This window comes from Schistocerca nitens, chromosome 8 (assembly GCF_023898315.1).
Source record: "Schistocerca nitens isolate TAMUIC-IGC-003100 chromosome 8, iqSchNite1.1, whole genome shotgun sequence".
Taxonomy (NCBI): domain Eukaryota; kingdom Metazoa; phylum Arthropoda; class Insecta; order Orthoptera; family Acrididae; genus Schistocerca; species Schistocerca nitens.
In genome coordinates, this window is record NC_064621.1 from 196364689 (window position 1) to 196391799 (window position 27111).

At 45.2% G+C, this 27111-nt stretch overlaps 1 protein-coding gene across 1 annotated transcript in view; it reads left to right on the forward strand.

Annotated features, from left to right (window-relative positions):
* Window positions 1-27111, forward strand: part of LOC126199485 (O-acyltransferase like protein-like) — a 357891-nt gene that overhangs the window by 126721 nt on the left and 204059 nt on the right. The window lies entirely within an intron of this gene.

Sequence of the window (27111 nt, forward strand, 5' to 3'; positions counted from 1 at the left end):
TTTTAGATTTTTTATACAGAGACCACGAAAAATAGAAATTTTTCTGCCCTCATGTTTTCAGAGCAAGAACGTAGCCAGGATTTTGTCAAATCGTGGGTTCATTTTTTTAGAGAGGACACTAAAAAGGATCGCGTTTTTCATTTTATGCTGAAACCACACATGTTTATTTATTAATTTTATGTACATAATTTGCTATCATGCCTTCATACAAATAGTATTTGATCTATAAAATTAAGCATGAAAGGCTTTTCTTAGAAAAGTATAATATGTATTGAAATATGCAATTAAATATTCCATTATTTGAGAATATGATGGCTTCACTCTATTGGCAAACGAATTAAAATTTGAATCTAATATGCTGCCTCTTTGCCAACACAACACAGATCAGCTTTTTCATATAAGATTTGGTGCTGTTGAGCAGAAGAGTTTTAATGTTGGGTTGAATAAGTTTCAAAGTCAAACTGATTCAAATTTCTTTTGAGAATAGCTATATTTCTCCTGTTACAAACTTACATTTATATTCACGACTTATCTGCAACCAATTCATAATGTTTTCAGAACATCCCAAGTTCCTCAATTTCGTTAAGTGATCAAAAGTTTTTTTTAATTATTATTTCAACACTCAACTTGAAATTATAGCAACCAAATTTATTTATAAAACAGAACGGAGTATACAAATACTATGAGCTACAGTTCTGGGTCCTTGACACTGATTCCCGCATTTATTGTAGCCAGACTTATAATTTATTACTCCGTCCGCACATGCTTCTCAAGGCCCAACGGCACCGACCGACCACTCTGTCATCCTCAGCCGAGAGGCATCACTGATTGCGGGTATGGAGGAGCATGTTGTCAGCACACAGCTCTCCCAGCTGTTGTCATTATCCATAACCGAAGCCGCCACTTCTCACTCAAGTACTCCTTAATTGGCCTCACAGGGGCTGAGTGCACCCCACTTGCCAACAGCACTCTGTAGAACCGAACGGTCAACCATCCAGGAACTAGCCAGGCTCGACAGCGCTTAATTTTGGTAATCTGACGGGAACCAGTGTTACCACTCTGACAAGGCCTTTGGCCTTTTAATGTATGCGACTTCACTAATGAGTTTGTATTTATCCATGATAATATGGTTATACTGCCTTTGAAACCGTTCTCCAATGTACAACGAACGTTGCCTTTATGTGTCTTTTTCGTAATGTCTTTGGAATAGTGAATCCTACCGTCACAACTCTCACGTATTTATAAATAAACTTTTATATGATATTTATTTAAAAATACATTAGTCTTGTGTGTTTGGACTTACTGTCCTGATAGACTTTTATATGATGTTTATTTAAAAATACATTAGTCTTGTGACAGTTGGACTTACTGTTCTGAGGATACTAAGAATAAGATATTTCAAGTAGAAAATCATTAGTTAGTAAAACTTGAAGAAATCATATACAGCCTTTCCGCAAATGAATCTTCTTTGTGCACAGACACCCAGGACAAAATAACGATCACTGACCGCCTTCCAATATATATATATATGGTTTTTAGTGCCAGGACTCTCCAAAGAGGTGATTGGCTCGTCTTCGATGCAGGTCTTTTCATTTAAACACAGAGGCTACATCTTTAATTGGAATTGGGATCCGTAAGGAGGGAAAGGTACTGGCTATGGCTAATAGCAAGGGACCAACCACGGATTATTTTCTAAACTGAAGATGGGAAACCATAGAAAATCTTTTTCAATGATTCTGCCGGATGGATTCGAACCACTTCACCTCCCGAATCAGGGATTATTAGCTCAGTGCCTCAAGGTGCAGAGCTATCCTGCTCCATGGAACACTTGGAAAAACTGTTGTTACATCGTTTCCAGATGCCGTAAAATATGTTGCAACATCTGTCGCTGCATGTGCTTCCTTTAACTGTACTTGTTTCATCATCTGATAGCGCATGAATGCGTGCATTTTTTAAGGTTTAGTTTTGCAGGGAATTCGTGGCTTCAGTTATAATAGTATTACAGGAGCGTAAATATATTCTGTATTACAGATGGGGGGTTGCAGTATGCCGGCCGAAGTGGCCGCGCGGTTAAAGGCGCTACAGTCTGGAACAGCAAGACCGCTACGGTCGCAGGTTCGAATCCTGCCTCGGGCATGGATGTTTGTGATGTCCTTAGGTTAGTTAGGTTTAATTAGTTCTAAGTTCAGTTGAGTCCCATAGTGCTCAGAGCCATTTGAACCATTTGGTTGCAGGATGCAGTTGGGTCGGACGAATTCAAGCAGCTCACTGAAAAATCACATAAAACTTCCCCTCTCCACAAACCTCTCCCCTTCGTTCCGCATCGGAACTGGTTTTCATAATTGAGTACTGTCCTGTTGATGAAACTGGAGGATATTTTGACAATAATTATATAATTTTGAGCAAATATTTTGGAGAAATGCAACCATCGCCGTTTGGGCGACATTTTTGTTCATCCACGCAAGTTTTGGGCGACACAGAAAATCCACTGATTTTAATTTAGTGTTATCTGTAATGATGTTTACCGCTCAGCTTCATTGTGCAATATTGAAATATTGCAAATCCCGAAGAGGGGGGGAGGGGGAAATGTCGGCTCCAACATTAAACTGGTGTAGATAGGTAATTAGGCTATAATAGTAGTGAGTACTAATTTTTAAGTCATCATAAGGCCAGTGGACGCATCAAAATCGGGTTTCCTCTTCTTTCATGTTGCTAATTTATCCGTAATTAAAAACTATTAGAACCGCAAACATCACATAACAAAACAACAATTGAACTTAAGTAAGGGCAACAACTTAGAATAGTTAGTCTTGTGTGAAGTAGGAATAGGCGATAGCAGGTAGCTTCAGTCTGTCGTTGGCCTTGTTGACTACCGAATCTGCGTATTACTTTTCCGTCAAATGACTGAAATCAGAATGCAAAGGGCGATCTAAAGGTTTCCTTTCGAAGGCCGTACAGTCCAGAATTGGCACTCAGACAAAATCACCGTGAAAATTGAGGCAATCATCCCACCGACTCACCAGGCTCATGACACCCGTTTGGTAAAACACCGTGTACTGCTGCTTGAAGAAGTCCCTAACTGCCTACTGTACATCCCCATCCGACGGGAATCACTGAACCTTCAAAGCCTTTTCTTTCAGGCACCGAATGTGTGATAACCGCTTGGGGAGGAATCATGACTGAAAGGGGTTACTCGATTGTCTTCCACTTGAGTTGTCGTAACTTCTGCGGTTTGGGGACGTGCGCTATCATGAAGCTGCTGCATCCCTTTCGCATTAGTCCTTGCTTTCCGACAAACATGCTGCCCCATACATCCAGTGCATGGTCACCAGTATCTGTTCGTCGGCAGCCAAGAAATGAATAACAGTACGTTGGTCCTCTTTGGACGAATTTGGTAATATCGTCGCCACATTTCATATTTCCGCATTTACTTCATGCTCTTAGGAAAGACACGAATGCCACACCAATCAAAAGAATGGCTCAAATGGCCCTCAGCACTATTGGACGTAGCTTCTACGGTCTTCAGTCCCCTAGAACTTAGAACTACTTAAACCTAACTAACCTAAGTACATCACACACATCCATGCGCGAGGCAGGATTCGAACCTACGATCGTAGCGGTCGCGCGGTTCCAGACTGGAGCGCCTAGAGCCGCTCGGCCACCACGGCCGGCCCACACCAATCCTTCGCCGTCATGTCGGTGCTTACATACCATCATCGGAGTAGCGCTAGGCTGCATATACACAGGGGCAGCGCCCTCAAACGGAAACACTTTTTGTTTGATTATAATATTTTGTAATTTGGCCGGGGCGTAGGGGAGGGGGTACCCTCCCCCCTTTGGCTAGGTCCTTGTTCGAAGAGTAAATTTACCAAGTGAGAATGGCAACAAACAATATCACAAAAGGACTTTATGACTCTTCTAAGAATTTAGAGCAACACAGTGTCAAAGTATTTATATTTACACGCAAAATAATATGATTCATATCAACGATATGGTAGTTAATCCTTCAAATCAGTACAATTCAACTGGTTAGCCGATTGAAATTTGTCAGTGTCATTCATTTTTCGCAAGAAATAGGCATTTAACATACGTTGGAATGTTTCAAATCCAGGTCTGATATCTTCAAACTAATATCAGTTGAATAATAATTATGAACGATATAAAAATTAAAGTTTAGAAATTATGAGAGTAATGTGTTCCTTATGTTGTTGCGAACATGGGGATAAATAGGTAACTTCGTATGAAGTAAGTTATAGGTGTGAGAAAAACAGAGAGAATGATAAATCTTAGCCATGGCCTAACCGTTTATTTTTGATTAATATCAATATTTCGGTTCAGTTAGGTACATTATATGTTACCTATAAGGCTACATAACACCCTTACTTGAAATACGATACATCTGTATCGTATATTTCCTATGACCGTCCCCCGTATCTTATTCGTCACGTTGAGGAGAACGACCTTTTATAGCTTTTTTTTTAAAAAAAAAAAGAAAAAGAAAAAAAAACATGTAACTCATATCTCACTGCCTCGGGCTCCCTTAACTATAACTCGCTCACATCCACCATCGCAGTAAGTTGCTCATACCCATACACTCCCACTTGCCCATTCTCACTCATTCAGTCCAACTCATTGCCATTATCTCTTTGTGTCTCTGTCTCCTGTCTCGCAGCTACAATCTCCGTCGTTCCGTGTTAATAATACTGTCTCTTCTCTCTGTCACTGTCTCTGTCTTGCTCCATACCACCGCTATTATTTATAACTTTCCACTACTGCTGTCCCTTCTCACTGTCACATCGCTCTCTTCCTCACTGTCACTGCCAGAGACTCCGTCTCTCATTATCACATTCTCACTCACTTCCACTTTCCCCTCCCCTTATTCCTCTCTCATTGGCCCTGTCTCATTTACTGTTTCCCTAGCCCTGTCAACTACGTTCCATGACAACAATGCCCCTCTCGTTCTCCCACATTGCATTTGTCTCCTTCTTTCTTTCTGTACTGCAACTACTGTCTAACATCTCCCAGTATTTAATACTTTTCCTTCTCTTTACTACTGCTTCTGTCTCCGCTCTCAGAATGAAAAAGGGTGAATATGTCCTCATTCCAAAATGTTTGGACAAACTTTTAAGGTGGTGAGGATGGTAGAATGAGGCAGCTGGTTCCCCACTTTCCAGTGAGAGTCTTCTAAATATTATAATATTCACCTTTTTTGTACTCCGATAGAAGTATTTTTGTGCTGTTTCCTTCTGCTCCCTGTTACAGCGGGACATGCCATTCGTATGAAAAGTGTGGTGTCACTGCCAGACACCGCACTTGCTAGATGGTAGCTTAAATCGGCCGCGGTCCATTAGTACATGTCGGACCCACGTGTCGCCACTGTGTGATCGCAGACCGAGCGCTACCACACGGCAGGTCTCGAGAGACGTACGAGAACTCGCCCCAGTTGTACGACGACGTTGCTAGCGACTATACGGACGAAGCCATTTCTCTCATTTGCCGAGAGACAGTTAGAATAGCCTTTAGCTAAGTTAATGGCTACGACTTAGCAAGGCGCCATTAGCCTTAAATAGCTTGTATATAAAGAGTCACTTGTATCGCCACAATCTCCAGATGTCTCATCAAGAACGATGTATACAAGGATGTATTAAAAGTTAAGTATATTCCAAAGATACGTATTTTCTTTATCACATTCATTAAGTCTCCTGTTTCAGACCTCGCTCCATCCTTCGTGAGTTAGCGCGTGCATCTTGGCCGCCTCTTTCAATTAGTGTGCGTAGTGTTGGCAAGTCTGCCGACACTACAAAAAGATTTTTATGGATTAGAAAAAGTTTCATAGTTTACTTACGTGAAATTGAAATAACGCAGCACTTACGTGGCAATGTGTGTTTTACGTGCACAAAACTTTTGCATATGGTTCAGGACTACAGCATGGGGTCCTAGAAGCCAGAAGCCTTATAGCTTATTTCTCCGTACTGCGAGAGTTCGTAAACTACATTTTCACCCCACAATTGGTTTTATTGGAGTATTTTACTTGTACGGGTAGAGTTGTTTTGAACTCGTGTGTCTACGAAACGTACAAAGATACTAAGAACATTGTCAAGGCTATTCAGGATCTATATCTTAGGAATATATCGTAGAAATTACAGTCGCTTATTGCACATAGCCGTCGTGGAATCTGCGGCCAGGATTTCGTACAAATAATGGTAGAAAACCCTTTTTTGTCGTTTTCTAAGAAATCACGAATGAACTAACGGTGCCTCTATATGTCCCTTAAGGACCAATGTAGACCACATCAAATACAAAAAGAACCAACCGATTTGCCTAATGTGCCTAAGCAGGAGATGAGCAGTATTAATACTGTGGCTCTGGAGTGTAAAACAGTGACATTAAGACTATCTGTGGATATACAAATGGTCCCTATCCCAAGAGCTATCCAAAACGCTTGACCTTACCTTTCTACCAAAAACAGAACCCGACAGCAGTCTATGAGGGATTCCCATTTCCATTTTTGTGCACTTGATAATGCATAAAATGTAAACTGAACGAAGCACATGTTGTCCTTATGCCGTTTAGCTTGTCTTACGCTGTAATACTGGCGGTAGTTCGCAACAGACAGCGGCACTGCGAGCATGAGACACAATGTGTATCACACGCATTGCATTAGTATTTTCATTTTAGTGGCCACGTTGATGTAGGTCTTCTTGTAATTTTAATCAGTGTGGGTGTGATTTTTATATTTTAAGCTAACAAATGTTACGTAAAGTTAATTTTATTTTTCGTTGATAAGCAATAAGGAACATGCATTGCACAGGTAATAATTTTGAGACAATTGTGAATATGGTATGAAATAGTCCACCGAGTCCTCGTGAAATACCACGATACAAACTCACGATAAGCCACACTGCACCCACACTTCCAGATGCAAAAATACTGTGGTCGACTAATACTTCCAGTTGACATTAGTATAGCCCATTTTGCTCTTCGCTCTAAACCTTGTACACTGAAGCGCCTAAGAAACTGGTATAGACATCGGTATTCAAATAGAGAGATGTGTAAACAGGCAGAATATGCCGCTGTGGTCGTCAACGCCGATACAAGACAAGTGTCTGGCGCAGTTGTTAGATCGGTTACTGCTCCTACAATGGCACGTTATCAAGATTTAATTGAGTTTGAACCTGCTATTATAGTCGGCACACGAGCGCTGAGACACTGCATCTCCAAGGTATCGACGAAGAGGGGATTTTCCCGTACGATAATTTCATGAGTGTACTGAGAATATCAGAAATCCAGTAAAACGTCAGATCTCCAACATCGCTGCTGCCGGAAAAAGATCCTGCAAGAACGGGATCAACAACGACTGAAGAGAATCGATCATCGTGACAGAAGTGCAACCTTTCCGCAAATTTCTGCAGATTTCAGTGCTGGGCCATCAACAAGTGTCAGCGTGCGAACCATTAAACGAATCATCATTGATAATGACTTTCGGAGCCGAAGGCCCACTCGTGTACCCTTCGTGACTGCACGACACAAAGCTTTACGCCTTGCCTGGGCCCTTCAACACCAACATTGGACCGTTGATGACTGGAAACAAGTTGCCTGTTCGGACGAGCCTCGTTTCAAATTATATCGAGCAGATGGACGTGTAAGAGTATGGAAACAACCTCATCAATTCATGGACCCTGCATGTCAGCAGGGGCCTATTCAGGATTCAGAATGCTCTGTAATCGCGTGGGGCGTGTGAAGATGGAGCGATATGGGATCCCTTATACGTCTAAATACGACTGTGCAGGTGACAGGTACGTAAACATTCAGTCTGATCACCTGCATTCATCCATGTCCATTGTGCATTACGACGGATTTTGGCAATTCTAGCAGGACAATGTGACATCCTACACGTCCAGAATTGCCACAGAGTGGCTCCAGGAACACACTTTTGAGTTTAAACACTTCCGCTGCCCGCCAAACACCCAGAAATGAACATTATTGAGCATATCTGGGATGCCTTGAAACGTGCTGTTCAGAAGAGATCTCCACCCTCTCGTACTACGAGTACTCGTAGTACGGACTTATAGTGTCAGTTCCCTGCAGCACTACTTCAGACATCAGTTGAGTCCATGTCACGTCGTGTTGCGGCACTTCTGCGCGATCCTGGGGGCCCTACACGATATTAAACCGATACACCAGTTTCTTTGGCTCTTCAGTGTATTAACTACTGCTTGGTTCTGTCTCGGCTTTGTTTTTCCACAGCAATTGTTGTACACAAACAGTGATGGAGCACAGTGTGGATAGGGTTACTGAGTAAGGACTGACCGATGTGCCTCCGATATATGGATTAGCTGGACGCAATTCAGGGCGGCAGCGTGACACTATGTCGAGCTACTCACGCAGCGAAGGCAACCACCTCACCGTATTTTTGCATCTAACTGAGTGTTGTTGCATCACTCCTTACGTTTTGCGTACTGTATGCTACAGGAAATTTCTCTGTTGTAAAGGAATTCTCAGAGTAAAGAAAATACGAGGACTCTTTTGCTATTAACCTCCCAAAGGCCACAAATAAAAAGCAAGTGAATAAAAAAATTACTCTCCTAATAAAAGTTACGTACACTTACGATTACTTTGCGTTATAGTCCCCGTAATGATTGAGGCATTTCTTGTACACTGGACATGCTTTCCAATGTGCTCTTCACAAATTGTTGCCGCCAATGACATGTGACATTAGATGAGACCTGTTATTGGTTTCCTGCAAGCAGAAGGAAATAGTGTGGCAGAAACTCACCGAACAATGAAAGGAGAACAATTAAAAACTGGGGCATACTGACTTCCGAAATTACGGCTCCTTCAGTAACTTCAGGGCGAAATTTTCCATCACCCGCCTTACAGTACGGAGGTAGCGCAGAATGACTTCCATCCTTTCTATGAAGTGAAGAAGTGTGGCTAGGAGTACAGGGCTTCCAGTCTAACGATGAACGTCAGGAGAACGTCACCTCTCATTTCAGTTCCATATCGGTGACGTTTCACGAAGAGGGTATCGGAAAGTTGTCCAGAGGCGTGACTAAGGCCTGGATCGCACGGTGATTACGTCGAAAAGTGCCCATAACTGTACGTAGTTTTTAGTAATAAAACAATTTTTTTATACACGCTTCTCTTACTTTGACTTATCGGACAAAAGCTAGGAGCGTAACTGTGAGATATCAACAAATTACAATTATTTTACTGGTCTCCAAAGTACAACTGCAGACCGCAGATTCCTTACACCGAGATACTCAGAAAATATACTCGGCTACCGCCTGTATTGGTTTTAAGAACAAAAGCAAGAATAAAGTAATTCCGTCACCCTCACGCTGTTCATCTGGGGAAGTACGTACGAGAAGCCTCTAGCAGGAAAGAAGGGGCGACGTAAGTCGATGTCGCGGGCCACCGACCTTAAAGGTGCTCTCGAGGCTGAGACCCCGGCACTCTTTGTTCTGGTCGTGTCACGAGGGCTGACTTGACGCCAATCGAAGCCGCTTCACTAGAGGTGTGAGGAGCGGATGGCGTGAATAGCGCCGGCCACTCTGCCCCGTGGCGTAGCCACAGCCACGCCCATCCTTCACGCCTTCACCTCTGGCTACAACACCCACCAGAGCGATGGCTTCATTTACCTTTAAATTGTCGTATTGTGTGCTTATTTCCCTGAATAAGGATACCTTAAGCTACACATTGTTTCCCTCGAGCAGCACTTTCTCGTGGCGTACATTTAGTTCGTGGTCAGACATGTAACTGAACAGAGCCGGCCGTAGTGGCCGAGCGGTTCTAGGCGCTACAGTGTGGAACCGCGCTACCGCTACGGTCACAGATTTGAATCCTGCTTCGGGCATGGAAGTGTGTGATGTCCTTAGGTTAATTAGGTTTAAGTAGTTCTAAGTTCTAGGGGACTGATGACCTCAGAAGTTAAGTCCCATAGTGCTCAGAGCCATTTGAACCATTTTTTAACTGAACAACTAGTTACGACTTCAGTTTGACGTCCATTGCGTTGCTGTTGCAGACAGTTAAATTGTAAGGAGTCGTTCGTATGAACAAGCAGTACGGGTCTTCCTTATAACGCGCATAGACACGATGGCAGGTGAGCCGCTTTTATGTGCTCGATGAAGGATTCTTGTGGCCAAACAAGGATTCATACCTAAGTCACTTCAGATGGCATGTGCCTTTCCCGGGACAATTAATGTCTGTGCAACCTTACAACGACTTTACAGAAATCGCCCACGAAGTACAAAATCGCTCGGTAAATATCAAAGTAGTATTAAGCTGGTGCAAAAGTCCTCTGCGTTTTTCCATGAGTTTGACAATCACAACAAGTACGCTTAACTGAGCTTATAGTCATCAATAATATATTCTCCTTGAATATTTACAAGAACTTCTCAGCGCTGGAATAACTTTTAGAATCCACGACTGTAGAAATCACGGTGGATTTCGGGCGAAGAATTCGTCGAGCCCTGTTCGGGGCGCATTTTCGTCTGTAAAGGAAGGATGAAAATGTGAGTGCGCAAGATCAGGTGAACCAGGTGGGTGCCGAATGACTTCCCAACCCAACTCCTGTATATTGTTTTTTGTCAGCCTAGCAAAAAGTGGTTCAAATGGCTCTGAGCACTATGCGACTCAACTGCTGAGGTCATAAGTCCCCTAGAACTTAGAATTGCTTAAACCTAACTAACCTAACAACACACACATCCATGCCCGAGGCAGGATTCGAACCTGCGACCGTAGCGGTCGCGCGGTTCCAGACTGTAGCGCCAGAACCGCTCGGCCACCAGCGGCCGGCTCAGCCTAGCAGAATGCGGGCGGGCATTATCCTGGAGTGCCATCACATGACGCAATCATCATGGTAGTTGTTCTCGGACTGCAAGACGTCACAGTTGTTGACTATTAATGTCAGCACTGACGTTTACACCCGGAGGAAACAATTCGTAGCACAGCATACCGTGGCTGTTCCGTCAGACGCATAATACTATCTTCTGTAGATGCGCCCAGGTCTTTGTACTGGGATTGCCACTTTGTTTGCACATAACTATTTCTTTGTTTTCCTTATGTTAGCATAACGACGCCATTTATTGTCAGTAGTAAAGACACGGGATAGGAAGCGTCGGTGTTGTTCAGCAGCCAATTGCACCCGCCGATTTTTGTGGTTTTGCCGTACAGTATGCAGGACACATACACCCGATATTTGAACCTTCTCCATTGCATGCAAATGTCGCACTATGGTGAAATGGTCAAATTACATCACATCTGCAAGTTCTGAAGTATAATGACGTGGATTATTGTTGATTAATGCGTTTAAACGATCTTCATCTAACCCCAAAAGTCTTCCTGAACGTGGAAAGTATTAACGTCAAAATGGTCCTCCTTAAAACGAGAAAATTATTTTCTCGACTTTCTCTGCCCAGTTACATTATCCCCATCAACGGCGCAAATGTTTCTGGCTGCGTCAGTTGCTGTCACCTCACTGTTGAACACAAACAGAGCAGCATGTCGGAAATGTTACAGTTTCTCCAGTTGGCACTCCATTTTCTAGTGTCCAGAGCTCCACTGACTACCGCCAAATGACGATATGATAATATGGAAACTCAAATAGCAACAGTGATCTACTCGTACGAATAAAAAATGGCAATCGATAAATAAACCCGTAGCATATGCAAAACAAAAACGCTAAGAACTTATGCACCATAGCCAGCCGGCCGAAGTGGCCGCGCGGTTCTGGCGCTGCAGTCTGGAACCGCGAGACCGCTACGGTCGCAGGTTCGAATCCTGCCTCGGGCATGGATGTGTGTGCTGTCCTTAGGTTAGTAAGGTTTAACTAGTTCTAAGTTCTAGGGGACTAATGACCTCAGCAGTTGAGTCCCATAGTGCTCAGAGCCATTTGAACCATTTGAATTGCACCATAGCTAATACACTCCTGGAAATTGAAATAAGAACACCGTGAATTCATTGTCCCAGGAAGGGGAAACTTTATCGACACATTCCTGGGGTCAGATACATCACATGATCACACTGACAGAACCACAGGCACATAGACACAGGCAACAGAGCATGCAAAATGTCGGCACTAGTACAGTGTATATCCACCTTTCGCAGCAATGCAGGCTGCTATTCTCCCATGGAGACGATCGTAGAGATGCTGGATGTAGTCCTGTGGAACGGCTTGCCATGCCATTTCCACCTGGCGCCTCAGTTGGACCAGCGTTCGTGCTGGACGTGCAGACCGCGTGAGACGACGCTTCATCCAGTCCCAAACATGCTCAATGGGGGACAGATCCGGAGATCTTGCTGGCCAGGGTAGTTGACTTACACCTTCTAGAGCACGTTGGGTGGCACGGTATACATGCGGACGTGCATTGTCCTGTTGGAACAGCAAGTTCCCTTGCCGGTCTAGGAATGGTAGAACGATGGGTTCGATGACGGTTTGGATGTACCGTGCACTATTCAGTGCCCCCTCGACGATCACCAGTGGTGTACGGCCAGTGTAGGAGATCGCTCCCCACACCATGATGCCGGGTGTTGGCGCTGTGTGCCTCGGTCGTATGCAGTCCTGATTGTGGCGCTCACCTGCACGGCGCCAAACACGCATACGACCATCATTGGCACCAAGGCAGAAGCGACTCTCATCGCTGAAGACGACACGTCTCCATTCGTCCCTCCATTCACGCCTGTCGCGACACCACTGGAGGCGGGCTGCACGATGTTGGGGCGTGAGCGGAAGACGGCCTAACGGTGTGCGGGACCGTAGCCCAGCTTCATGGAGACGGTTGCGAATGGTCCTCGCCGATACCCCAGGAGCAACAGTGTCCCTAATTTGCTGGGAAGTGGCGGTGCGGTCCCCTACGGCACTGCGTAGGATCCTACGGTCTTGGCGTGTATCCGTGCGTCGCTGCGGTCCGGTCTCAGGTTGACGGGCACGTGCACCTTCCGCCGACCACTGGCGACAACATCGATGTACTGTGGAGACCTCACGCCCGACGTGTTGAGCAATTCGGCGGTACGTCCACCCGGCCTCCCGCATGCCCACTATACGCCCTCGCTCAAAGTCCGTCAACTGCACATACGGTTCACGTCCACGCTGTCGCGGCATGCTACCAGTGTTAAAGACTGCGATGGAGCTCCGTATGCCACGGCAAACTGGCTGACACTGACGGCGGCGGTGCACAAATGCTGCGCAGCTAGCACCATTCGACGGCCAACACCGCGGTTCCTGGTGTGTCCGCTGTGCCGTGCGTGTGATCATTGCTTGTACAGCCCTCTCGCAGTGTCCGGAGCAAGTATGGTGGGTCTGACACACCGGTGTCAATGTGTTCTTTTTTCCGTTTCCAGGAGTGTAGTATTTAATCACTGTGGTTGTGTACTACATTAATAAACCGATGCAGCATTGAGGCAAAGTACCACTCTGGTTATTGAAAAACAGCATAAAAGATGACTGTCCTGCTGAAGACTTCGAGACAATTTTTTTTTAAATTGTAACTACCTGTATAGTTATGGATCCAAGTCGGACACTACTGGTTATTCCATCGTTTTTTTTTTACATACCATGTCCTCAGAATTCGTCCCCCACCCTGTTTCGTGTGTTTCACGCTTAACTCTATGTCATTCAAAGCGTTGTAGATCAACTGAGGTACGAGAAGCGCCGGTAATTCATTATCTGTTCCGATTCACTTGACGCCCTCTTCAAAAACCTGTACCCGTGAGATAAAACAATTTAGAATATCCAGAATGCTATTTTGCAGTTGCAGGGGCAGGGAAGAAAATTCATTCTACTGTGTAGTGGTGCGTGTGGGACTTCGTGAGAATGAGGCAGCCGCTACAGCAGGCAAAGGGGCGTATACCCCACACAATGTGGGCTACATTCTGCGTGACGCAAATTCGTGGATGAGAAAGTTCGCAATGAGTCTGTCCGGATAAGAGTGGCTGGGCATGGTGGATAAAAAGTTATGATCAGCAGCCAGTTTCATCGTCAGTAAAAGGGCCTACGACCGGGGCGCTAACCCTTCCGGCCAGTGAAACCGGATGAAGTACCCTTATCGCGTCTTCAGGTAGCGTACTGCTTTCCCGTCACGCGACTTCCTTCCCAGACATCAGTATCTGGCTTAGTGATTACAGTTAACCACATTTTCAACGAGTCTACTTTATATGAAAATACGGTATAAACCTTTTATTAGAAGATGCGCGCTTAGGTTTAAGTGACGATGACATAAACGTTGCACATTTTTAAAGTCACAGTTTCTTTTATTCTTGCTGAAAAATGACTGTCAGCCAAGTGAAAAACGTTGGCACAGAGCAAATATTACAATATTTTACCTAGCTTTCGTCATGAGTGTATTTATTGCAGTTTACCTATATCTCATAAAGTATTTGTAACGGAGTAGGTAGTCACTATACTAAACACTCTAAACAAAGAAATAGTAAAGATCTATTGCATCCATTACATGTCATGAGAATCGAATTAGAGTATTAGTGCACGAACGTACACATATAATCAATTTTCTATCCTGTCATACGCAAATGGAGTAGGATAGGAGGAAATCAGTATTTGTATGAAACGTCTTCTACTAGACAGTATACAGTACGTTGCGAACTGTTTATTTCCATGCACATATCCATATTACTTAAGATGAGATCAACCGCGCTGGCCTATAGCGGTGGTAATAGAAGGAAACGTGAAGCATATGCGTTTCAAATATAGGAAGCTGAAAGCCAGGAAGTGGAAACATTTGTCATCGTCAGATTTTAGATGGCTTTAGAATGACAGTTGATAGTATAGAGGATTGTTACCAGCCTGCGATCCCACTGTTTATGACAATAGTTTAGACAATAGCACAGAGTACATGAAGGTATAAGAAAATGACGTTTTTCCATAATCCATACTGACGCCCAATATTGGCGGCCCATTTGTTGCTGCTCTAGGTCAGTAATTTAGGTGCTAGCAAAGAATATCACCACCTTTCAATTCCATGCAACATAAACGCAAATTTAAAACATCCAATCAATTAACGAAATGTACTCGTGAACGGAAGGTTGGAGACAGCGACAGAGTTACAATTTTGCAACAAACCTATGACCAATTGTTATGAATCATCACTCTACAAAAAAAGAACTAAGTGCTATAGACTACAAACTACACTCCTGGAAATGGAAAAAAGAACACATTGACACCGGTGTGTCAGACCCACCATACTTGCTCCGGACACTGCGAGAGGGCTGTATAAGCAATGATCACACGCACGGCACAGCGGACACACCAGGAACCGCGGTGTTGGCCGTCGAATGGCGCTAGCTGCGCAGCATTTGTGCACCGCCGCCGTCAGTGTCAGCCAGTTTGCCGTGGCATACGGAGCTCCATCGCAGTCTTTAACACTGGTAGCATGCCGCGACAGCGTGGACGTGAACCGTATGTGCAGTTGACGGACTTTGAGCGAGGGCGTATAGTGGACGACGTACCGCCGAATTGCTCAACACGTGGGGCGTGAGGTCTCCACAGTACATCGATGTTGTCGCCAGTGGTCGGCGGAAGGTGCACGTGCCCGTCGACCTGGGACCGGACCACAGCGACGCACGGATGCACGCCAAGACCGTAGGATCCTACGCAGTGCCGTAGGGGACCGCACCGCCACTTCCCAGCAAATTAGGGACAGTGTTGCTCCTGGGGTATCGGCGAGGACCATTCGCAACCGTCTCCATGAAGCTGGGCTACGGTCCCGCACACCGTTAGGCCGTCTTCCGCTCACGCCCCAACATCGTGCAGCCCGCCTCCAGTGGTGTCGCGACAGGCGTGAATGGAGGGACGAATGGAGACGTGTCGTCTTCAGCGATGAGAGTCGCTTCTGCCTTGGTACCAATGATGGTCGTATGCGTGTTTGGCGCCGTGCAGGTGAGCGCCACAATCAGGACTGCATACGACCGAGGCACACAGGGCCAACACCCGGCATCATGGTGTGGGGAGCGATCTCCTACACTGGCCGTACACCACTGGTGATCGTCGAGGGGACACTGAATAGTGCACGGTACATCCAAACCGTCATCGAACCCATCGTTCTACCATTCCTAGACCGGCAAGGGAACTTGCTGTTCCAACAGGACAATGCACGTCCGCATGTATCCCGTGCCACCCAACGTGCTCTAGAAGGTGTAAGTCAACTACCCTGGCCAGCAAGATCTCCGGATCTGCCACCCATTGAGCATGTTTGGGACTGGATTAAGCGTCGTCTCACGCGGTCTGCACGTCCAGCACGAACGCTGGTCCATCTGAGGCGCCAGGTGGAAATGGCATGGCAAGCCGTTCCACAGGACTACATCCAGCATCTCTACGATCGTCTCCATGGGAGAATAGCAGCCTGCATTGCTGCGAAAGGTGGATATACACTGTACTAGTGCCGACATTGTGCATGCTCTGTTGCCTGTGTCTATGTGCCTGTGGTTCTGTCAGTGTGATCATGTGATGTATCTGACCCCAGGAATGTGTCAATAAAGTTTCCCCTTCCTGGGACAATGAATTCACGGTGTTCTTATTTCAATTTCCAGGAGTGTATATGTAGATCACTGTATGGTTAGAGATATAAAATCCAGTAAGGAAAAGAAAAACACTATACTCGAAAATCACCGACAGATGTAGAAAATAACGTAAACGAAAACATAAATATATGCCCAGTTGAGTATCGTGTTATGTTCACCATTATATTCATCAGTCGATATTCTAATGCTACAATTTACAGAGACACACAAGGGGATTAAAGCTGGTCGTGCTGTCGCGTATCCGCCTTCATGTTGGTATGAAGGTTTAGTACTCAAACATTTATGGTCAGAATCACGTTCGCGGCATCAGCGCTTGAGTTTTTGGTAGCTATTCTACCGCAGATCTTTGTTCAATATTGTGGAACGTGGTGCGGAATTGAAATTTGACTACTCAGCCAAAAATGAGGTCGGCCCTATTCTCGAGTTGTGGATTTCGCTTCGTAATAAACCTCTTCTCCCAGAGAGCAATTTTCGCTTATCGCCAGCCGGCATATTCTTCTTATCTACGTACTTCACATACCGCGCCAGTGGCTCTTCGCCCTCATTCCATTCCGCATTGTATGGACGTGTGGAGGTGGCATATGTTTACAACTGCTCCCTCAAATAAGATCTCTGTTCGAAACTAGAAGGATATTTTTTCACGACATGCTTATTTTCCATTCGCTTTTTTGATTCTTATGTTTTCTATTTGCTCCTTCTTCTTGCGTTATTTTGGTTGGACGTAGCTTAATTTCTTCATGTTGTCTACTCCTTAACAATTCCGATTTGATAAGGAAAACTTATGTCTGGAGCTCAGTTTTGTGTGGAGGTGTATATTTTGTGGAAGTGTCCATGGGCTGTGAGATGAAAAGGAAGGAACTAAAGCGTTTGACAGGATGAAAATTAAGTGGTTTGCCAAGATAAGCACAAAACTGACGAGAGGCGGAGTTGGTGTAGATGTAACAGGTAAGTAAGAACTTGACTGTAAGTGCTAAGGCGAACAGATAGCCACAAGAGAAAAAAAATTGTACCGGGCAGCAACAAATTAGCCGGAAGACTGAGAACTAGTCGGACAGAACTAGGTATTTGAAATGCATTCAATGTGATATTTCACGAATATGTATGTAAACATGGAAACTGATATGGTACGGGTGCAGGAAGGTGTCACAGTAGTGATATATTTACTATTTTTTTTCTTGCTTACGTTTTTGAGTTATGTTGTGTCCTAATGTGAAAGTTTATTCCGTAAAAGAAATTGTTCTAACGTGATAACAGAAAAGTTTTGCTATTGTTAAAGGTGAAAGTGGTGCCCATAAAAAATTTTTAATGCGACGTCAACTTATTTTAAATATCTTCTCGTTTCACCCACATCGTTTTTTGGATAAACCGGGCGTTTCACTACTTAATAACTAAAAAATATATAGCGAATAGTATAACAATTTGTAGCATTGTGCCCCTATAAAACAGTTAATCTCATCTTACAATCTGCACCTCAGTAGGAATGGTTCAACCATTGCCTCAATTTCACGCTCACAACTCATCTCCCTAACGATGCGCCGTGTGTGGCCTGTGACACAATAACAGCCTTCAGTGAGCTGCGTGACAGCTTCTCGTTCGAGAAATGACAAGCAGGAAACGATCTGCGGACTTGAGAGGTCGCAGTTTGATCTTACGTAAGTAAGTTCCCAGAGACCGACATTGTCAATGTCCTTGCCTGTCACAGAGCGTTCTTGCCCGCATTCTAGGTGGCCCTGACTCTGTCACAGAGATCCACTGAGGTGGCGCAATGGTAAGACACCGGATTTGCGTTCAGGATGGCGCTGGTTCAGATCTCGGTCCAGCTATTAAACGTTAGGTTCTTCGTAGGTTGCGCAAATAGCTAAAGGCTAATGCCAGGTGGATTCCTTTGAAAAGAACACACCTAAGTTCATTCCCCGTACATTCTCTACCAAGTTGCGTTGAGTCCGTAATGACCGCGTCGTCGACAGGATGCTAAACGCTAAACTTCCTTTCTTCCATCGGTTGCGGAGCAATAACTCTTTGGCCATATTTCCCTGATTACGTTTGTAGACGGGATGGCAAAGTGAACTCGTTGTGAACTTTTGTAGGGATTCCTGATGAGAATGTTGAGGCACCTAAATGAAAACGCTCATTTTTTCGCGTAATGTGGAGTCTCTTTCTTCGGAGAATTTTAATCATCGTCATCAGCTTCAGCACAAGCCATCTACGGCTCGATGAAGTCACCTGCAGTCCTGTCCACGTGATAAGGGCTTCGTCAATGCGCACCCTCACCAGTTAATACACATTTTCTAATGTCAAATACGCAACATCAATTAAATAATCTCTTGCATCTTTTCTTATGTCTTGGAAACGAGGCATGAACTCCTTTGGTCCATTTACCACCTTCATTCGCCTTGCTACATATTCTGATCGTATCGATTTCATTTTTATTACGGTCACAATTACGTCTTCCATATCACTTGATACTCCTAACCCTTCTGTTTTCATCTTTCTCCTACTAATTCCTAAAATGCACTGTCCCATTCATTGCTTAGACAGCACTGGTGGTGGACAGTTCCCGCATTCAAATTCCATGTCCCATTGCTAAATTTGGAGCTGCTAACGCACCCCGACTGTGTAAGTTTTCTTTTTCAGACATGGGGGAAGCTCGGATTTGGAAACACAATAAAGTTGACCAAAAGCACTTAAGACTATTTTTACTATTCTTACGCCAAGTTATTGTCTACATGTTCCCTATCTACAAAACTTCCTCAACGGATTCCTTAACTTTGCTGTTAATTTGAGTAATGTTCTCCTGTTTCAGTTAGGCAAGAAGGGGTATGAAAGATGCGTCACCCACACTGATTAGTGTGGGTGGTAACTGTGTACAGAATGCAGTTGTGTGTTTACGTTATTAATGACGTCAGATAAGAGAGAGAGGCGAAACTGAAATCTGAAGTAAGAAAATCCTTATTCTTGATGATTCTCAAGGAATATTGACCTCCCTCTTGATAGAGAATAAATTAATGATGAAATAAACTGTGTGTGAAGTCTTTGGTCTTCATTAAGGACAGTGTAAGATCTTACTTTCACTTATAAGTTAAAATTTAAAATATAATTTATAACCTATCTTCTTATTATACTTGCGAGTAGGACACGCGCACCGAGGGCCCCGTACAAACTTAATTATCTTTATACATAGTTCGTCCATCCTGGGAACGAGAATTACGACGATATTTGATGCCATCGATGTCGATACTGGCAAGATTTCAAATTATGTGGCACATATGACAGTATCTTTTGATTGCATATATGTCGAAACTTCAAATTTATACTCCAGGAAGGGACCGTAGACTTCCTGCATCTACATTATTACATTGGAATGGACAATGAAGTGCCTGGCAGAGAGTGCATCGAACCACTTTCAAGCTATTTCTCTACCGTTCCACTCTCGAAGAGCACGCGGCAGAAGGAAAAAACATTTAAATCTTTCCGTATGAGCTCTGGTGCCTCTAATTTTATGATGATGATCATTTTTCCCTATGTAGATGGATGCCAATAAAATATTTTCATACTCTGAGCAGAAAGTTGCTTATTGAAATTTCACGAGAAGAGGCTGCCGCAATGGCAAATGCCATTGTTTTAATGATTGCCACACCAATTCGCGTATCGTGTCCCTGACACTCTCTCCCCTGTTTCTTGATAGTACTTTTCCAATATCCTCCGTCATTCCTGTCTCATACGGATCCGCCACAGCAAAGCAATACTCCAGAAAATGGCGGTCAAGCACGGTGTAAGCGGTCTCTTTAGTGGACCTGTTGTGTTCTGACAATAAATTACAGTCTTTGGTTTGCTTTCTCCACAACATTAACTATATTTACGAATCTCTTTCCTTTTTTACCGTTTGGGGTACGGTATCCTAAGAAATGAGGAAAGGTCAAAATGAAATATATATATATTTTTGTAACTTAATTCTTCATGAATCCTATCCCAAAATAAATTCTGCCGCCTTGCTTTCGTACTGGCCGGCTCCATTCAAAACTCGTGCCAATTTACTGTTCCCAACCAGTAAGGTACCGCTACAGCAGAGAGGTAGCTGATCCCACATCTTTGAGGCAGGATAGTAAGTATCGTCACGTGCACAAAAGCTCGGCATGAAAGTTGTTTCGCACCAAGGCAGACGTCTTTTAACTCACGTAAGCTGCTTGCTGTCATCTTTCCGCATTAACGTTGTAGCAGTAGCAATAATCTTTTCCTAATTGTTTTCAGTCTGCCTTGGGCATTTGATTTTCCTTTCACAGCTGTATTAGCATCACTGCCAGACGAGAGCCCAGCCCTGGGAAAACGAGGGTGTTTTGACCGCGTCGCCGCTCGCTGCCCGCCACACCGCAAAGCAGAGGCTGCGTCCGCCTTACGCAACGCGGTCGCCCGCCGTGTAGACGTGTTACGCGACCTTGCTCGGCCGCGCCCTTGACCGCGAAACGCGACTGGCGAGGGCGCTTTGCGTGAGCCGGGCAATCCCGCCTTTGCTTCCTGCGTCGTTTCCCACACTAATTACAGGCGAAGACCATTCATCTTCAGAGTGACTGATAGCTATTCTCCGGTTTGGTGCTTTTTGCTGGTCTCCTACCCCTGCGTGTACACGTTCGCACCACCACGAATACACAAAAGCGTTTCCGCTGAACTGTTTTCGCTAACAGACAGTAGGAAATTAGTTGAGTCTTTCGTAACGGTTGGGCAGCCGCACGCACAACTGGCTGATGTCTCCAGTTACAGCAGTAGCATATGAAAATTACGTCGCTTGTGAAATGTTATTAACAATCGTAGCATACTACTGACTCGGCCGCTCAGTAATGCATTCGGACACAATTGCTCATCCTAACACCAAAAGAAACCATCAACTGAGTAAAGGGGCTGTTCGTGATGAAGATGCTTTGTTTGTAGGGTGGTCACCTGCGCGGTCATCAGCGCCCGTACAAAGTCCCAATTTTTACACAGTCCATTTTCTTTTCACAATTCAGTCTAGCCACTCTCATAATATGATGATGATGAAATGATGAGGTCATCACAAACACCCGGTCTCAGGACGGAGAAAATCCCCAACCCGGCCGGAAACCGAACCAGGGACCCCGTTATCCAGAGGCAGCAACTCTAGCTCATAGACCACGAGCTGCGGACGGCTAATGGGGCGTTCAGTGCATTATCTAATGTCAGAAGGAACCAAATGTGAGGAGTACTGATTTTGCCAAATTTTTAGAAGAAACTTTAAGATAGAAAATTATATTTACCTGTGGACTAAGTTGATTTTTACACAAGAAATGTTGTTTTCCCACATTTAATACAAGAATCTTTCTTTCGACTTACTCAGAAGGAAAGATTTTTAATTTAGTTCTTGGTACAGTTTCACTTTAGCGGTACGCATATGACAGCATGAGCACGTGATATGTTTCAAAACGCTGCGCATGAAAACAGGACATTCAGGTGTTCATGCCTCGTGTTCTGTTGTTGAGAGGAAAGGTAGGGTCAAGTGTTTTGGATAGCGTTTGGGCTACGGGGCAGAATGGTCGTCTTACTGTAACAATCCCATAACCTGGGGTCAAATTTTGAATATTACACAATTCCTCCAGCGCAGGCAAAGTGAACAAATCGGTTGGTTCTTTCTCCGTAAGATGCGGTCTACTGTACGCCTTAAGGGGCTTAGCGAGGCACCGTTCACTTCACAAGCGATTCCTCAGAAAAACCCAACTAGAGTGTTGCTGTCGCCAGCGGACCAAAACACAGCCGAGGATTCTAAGACGGCGACGCACAGCTAATGGCTCAATTTTTACGATATATTCCTAACACCCCGATCTCGTACAAGCTTCAACTTCATCTTGATTTATTTATCGGTTTCCGAGATACAGAGGTTAAAAAGTTACCCTTCTTCTACACGTAAAACCCCGTATGAAGCGAATCTTATATAATAACTAACCACAGCAAGTTACCCTACTTGTACACGTAAAATGCGCACGTAAAATACGGTAGTTTATTAAGTCACTTAGCGCCGATAAATATGATATAAAGCATCTCCGTTATCGTCTGGGAAACCCATATTTTAGTACTTAAGCACACGGAAAATTTATTTGCACGTAAAGTCGGGTCTGAGATCTCAAATTAGTTTTACATTATTTGAATTTCACACAAGTAAACCATCTTTGTTTTGCTGGCCAATACATTTATTTTCATACTCGCTACGTTCCCTGCTGCAGTAGGGGAAAGAAGTGAACCAGTGGAAAATTTCAGTAACGCTGGCTGCGTAAATTAGTTTGGAGGATAGAAGGTAGGCAGGAGGGTACCATGTCCCATAGGATCAAGCCTTACAAAGCACTTTGGTGGTAAAGTAGACCTCAGAATTCTAAAAACAGGTACAGTTATCATTTCTATTATTAATAAGGTTCATGGTGTAAGTACATTTTAAACATCAGTCGACTACAGTCAGCCCTAAACGAAAGTGAGACCTGCATTAGGGCTCTAGGGACTGCCCGCTGCTGGTATGGAAACCTCTACTGTTCTGTCAGGATGTAGACCGAGCACCTGCGTGGCGTCATTATACGTAGTAAAACACCATTAAAGATCATTCCATTTTTTACTCGGATTAAATTTTGTTGCCGTGTCTTCTGCTGGTACCCTTGCTGCCAGCTGACGAGATAGGCACGCCCTGTCTGTAGCCCTGATTGAGACTGTCGGCGACCACGACGTGTATGTTTTATTCACATGCCGATTCGTGGAGTACTCAGTCCCTTCCCGATCACTGCCAGCATTGTCCTATAAGGTGGACCGTGATGCCGGATGCCATGACGTCGTGTTGAATTCTGAAGATGGTCGGTCGGTACAGTAAGCTGTCAAACTAGAGCGACGCTGGAGTTTTGGGCAGCTTTCTTCGAGGTCCGGGGCCTTGCCGGTGGACCCTGAACAACCCATCAGTGTTGACTGCTGTACTGATTTCAGTATTGGATGCTGCACTCCATTAGCCGTGGCTACGAAAAGTTAATATCCTCGTAAGGCAGTAAGTGTAAGATCAATAATAGAGCACACGCAAGATGTAGCCATACCGTAAATGGGGAAGTGCGAACGACACGTACGCCACCAATCGTACTGATTGGGTGTCCTAGGCTAGTGGGGGTTGAGTATTTATATCTTCGAGGGGAATCACTTCTCCATAACGTCATTCGTAATCAGCAAATCGGTTCCGTTTTTCTCGAGTCGTCAGCGCTCTTCGATTTCCGCTACGTCTGCTTAACGAGTGTGTTACACTCTCTTTGCCTCTTACATAAGGTTACGAGGCAATTCTCTCTGTACTCATCTAATGACATTCTGCTAAGCTCCCTACTCAAGAGTATGGAGGTTGGTGTCTGTCTGAATAAGTAACAGTACCGAAATGTTTACGCTTTCCGACTGGTGGGTTGTTGATACTTCCACATGACCAACGCCAGCTATTCGAACTTATAAAATTTTATTCTCCCGTCTCCTTAATAATTTCTCACCTAGCACGAATTTTTAAATCCAGTACGTCGTGTTTCATTAGAGGAGGTGCTTCTTGGAGGCAGGTAATAGTGCTTTCTTACGCTGTTCGTATAATTGATTCTTGTGAGGAAATCGTGGAAACCGTTTACAGCAATTATTTGCTATTTCTATATTCATTTTATATTTTACCAAATTACATTTACCTTTTATACGAAGCTAAATATTTTCTGATGGAGTACATTATATTTCAGTAATATCTTCTTCATAGTCTCTACTTTTCTCTTGCATTTATGTACATAACTACATACCTTTTGGAATTTTCAGCCCGCTTATTATAATCTTCCTGGAGGACCAAAATGTTCTCTATAGGAATCAGCGTGAATTTCGTAAACATAGTTCGTGTGAAGTCCAGCTCGCTCTGTTCGTCCACGAGACTCACTTTACGCTGCGTTCCTTGACATCTGGAAGGCTTTCAATACATTTCCGCCTAATTAACAAAGTGCCAACGTACAGAATATCAGGCTAGCTTTATGATTACAATGAAGAGTTCCTAGTACACAAGAAATATTCTTGGCAGAGAGGCGTCCTTCAAGGAAGTGTTATGGTACTATTGCTATTGTAATACACTCCTGGAAATCGAAAAAAGAACACATTGACACCGGTGTGTCAGACCCACCATACTTGCTCCGGACACTGCGAGAGGGCTGTACAAGCAATGATCACACGCACGGCACAGCGGACACACCAGGAACCGCGGTGTTGGCCGTCGAATGGCGCTAGCTGCGCAGCATTTGTGCACCGCCGCCGTCAGTGTCAGCCAGTTTGCCGTGGCATACGGAGCTCCATCGCAGTCTTTAACACTGGTAGCATGCCGCGACAGCGTGGACGTGAACCGTATGTGCAGTTGACGGACTTTGAGCGAGGGCGTATAGTGGGCATGCGGGAGGCCGGGTGGACGTACCGCCGAATTGCTCAACACGTGGGGCGTGAGGTCTCCACAGTACATCGATGTTGTCGCCAGTGGTCGGCGGAAGGTGCACGTGCCCGTCGACCTGGGACCGGACCGCAGCGACGCACGGATGCACGCCAAGACCGTAGGATCCTACGCAGTGCCGTAGGGGACCGCACCGCCACTTCCCAGCAAATTAGGGACGCTGTTGCTCCTGGGGTATCGGCGAGGACCATTCGCAACCGTCTCCATGAAGCTGGGCTACGGTCCCGCACACCGTTAGGCCGTCTTCCGCTCACGCCCCAACATCGTGCAGCCCGCCTCCAGTGGTGTCGCGACAGGCGTGAATGGAGGGACGAATGGAGACGTGTCGTCTTCAGCGATGAGAGTCGCTTCTGCCTTGGTGCCAATGATGGTCGTATGCGTGTTTGGCGCCGTGCAGGTGAGCGCCACAATCAGGACTGCATACGACCGAGGCACACAGGGCCAACACCCGGCATCATGGTGTGGGGAGCGATCTCCTACACTGGCCGTACACCACTGGTGATCGTCGAGGGGACACTGAATAGTGCACGGTACATCCAAACCGTCATCGAACCCATCGTTCTACCATTCCTAGACCGGCAAGGGAACTTGCTGTTCCAACAGGACAATGCACGTCCGCATGTATCCCGTGCCACCCAACGTGCTCTAGAAGGTGTAAGTCAACTACCCTGGCCAGCAAGATCTCCGGATCTGTCCCCCATTGAGCATGTTTGGGACTGGATGAAGCGTCGTCTCACGCGGTCTGCACGTCCAGCACGAACGCTGGTCCAACTGAGGCGCCAGGTGGAAATGGCATGGCAAGCCGTTCCACAGGACTACATCCAGCATCTCTACGATCGTCTCCATGGGAGAATAGCAGCCTGCATTGCTGCGAAAGGTGGATATACACTGTACTAGTGCCGAAATTGTGCATGCTCTGTTGCCTGTGTCTATGTGCCTGTGGTTCTGTCAGTGTGATCATGTGATGTATCTGACCCCAGGAATGTGTCAATAAAGTTTCCCCTTCCTGGGACAATGAATTCACGGTGTTCTTATTTCAATTTCCAGGAGTGTATATAGCTTATACAAATCTTGTCCGACCGATATGTGAGCATTGCTCGTCAGCCAGACTCCTGCCAGATAGCACCTATACAGGGAAGAGAGAAGATACAAAGTAGAGCAGAGTAAGTTTGCTGAGGAACCCCGGAGGTATCATGCAGACGTATCAGGGGTCCCATATCACTCTATTTGCACACGCCCAACACCATTACAGAGCTTCCACCAGCTTCAACAGTCCCTTGCTGACATGCACGTTCCATGGATTCATGAGGTTGTCTCCATACCCGTACACGACCATCCGCGCGATTTTCCAGACATCAAAAGTCCAACGTCGGTGTTGACGGGCCCAGGCAAGATGTAAAGCTTTGTGTCGTGCAGTCATCAGGGACACATGAGTGGGCCTTCGGCTCCGAAAGCCCATATCGATTATGCTTCGTTGAATGGTTCGCACGCTGACGCTTGTTGATAGCCCAGCAAAGAAATCTGCAGAAATTAGAGGAAGGCTTGCACTTCTGTCACGTTGAACGATTCTCTTCAGTAGTCGTTGGTCCCATTCTTGCAGGATCTTTTCCCGACCGCAGCGGTGTCGGAGATACTATGTTTTATCGGATTCGTGATATTCACGGCACACTCGTGAAATCGTCGTAAGGGAAAATCCCCACTTCATTGCTACCGCGAAGGTGCAGGTGTACACCGCTCGTGCGCCGACAGACACTAGTTGCCTTATGTAGGTGTTGCCGACAGCAGCGCCGTATTCTGCCCGTTTACACATCTTTGTATTTGAATATGCATACCTATACCTCTTTCTCTAGCGCTTCAGTGTAAATATATACATAGCTGCATTCACTGGGGCGACAAAATTCGTGGGATACCTCCTAGCATTGTGGCGGACCACCTTTCGCCCAGCGTAGCGCGATCACTTGGCATGGCATGGATTCAACAAGTCATTGGAAGTTCCCTCCACAAAATACTGAAACATGCTGCCTCTCAACCGCCGTCCATAACAGCGCAACGTTACCGGAGCACGGTTTTTTGCATAGACTGACCTCGCCATTATTTCACAT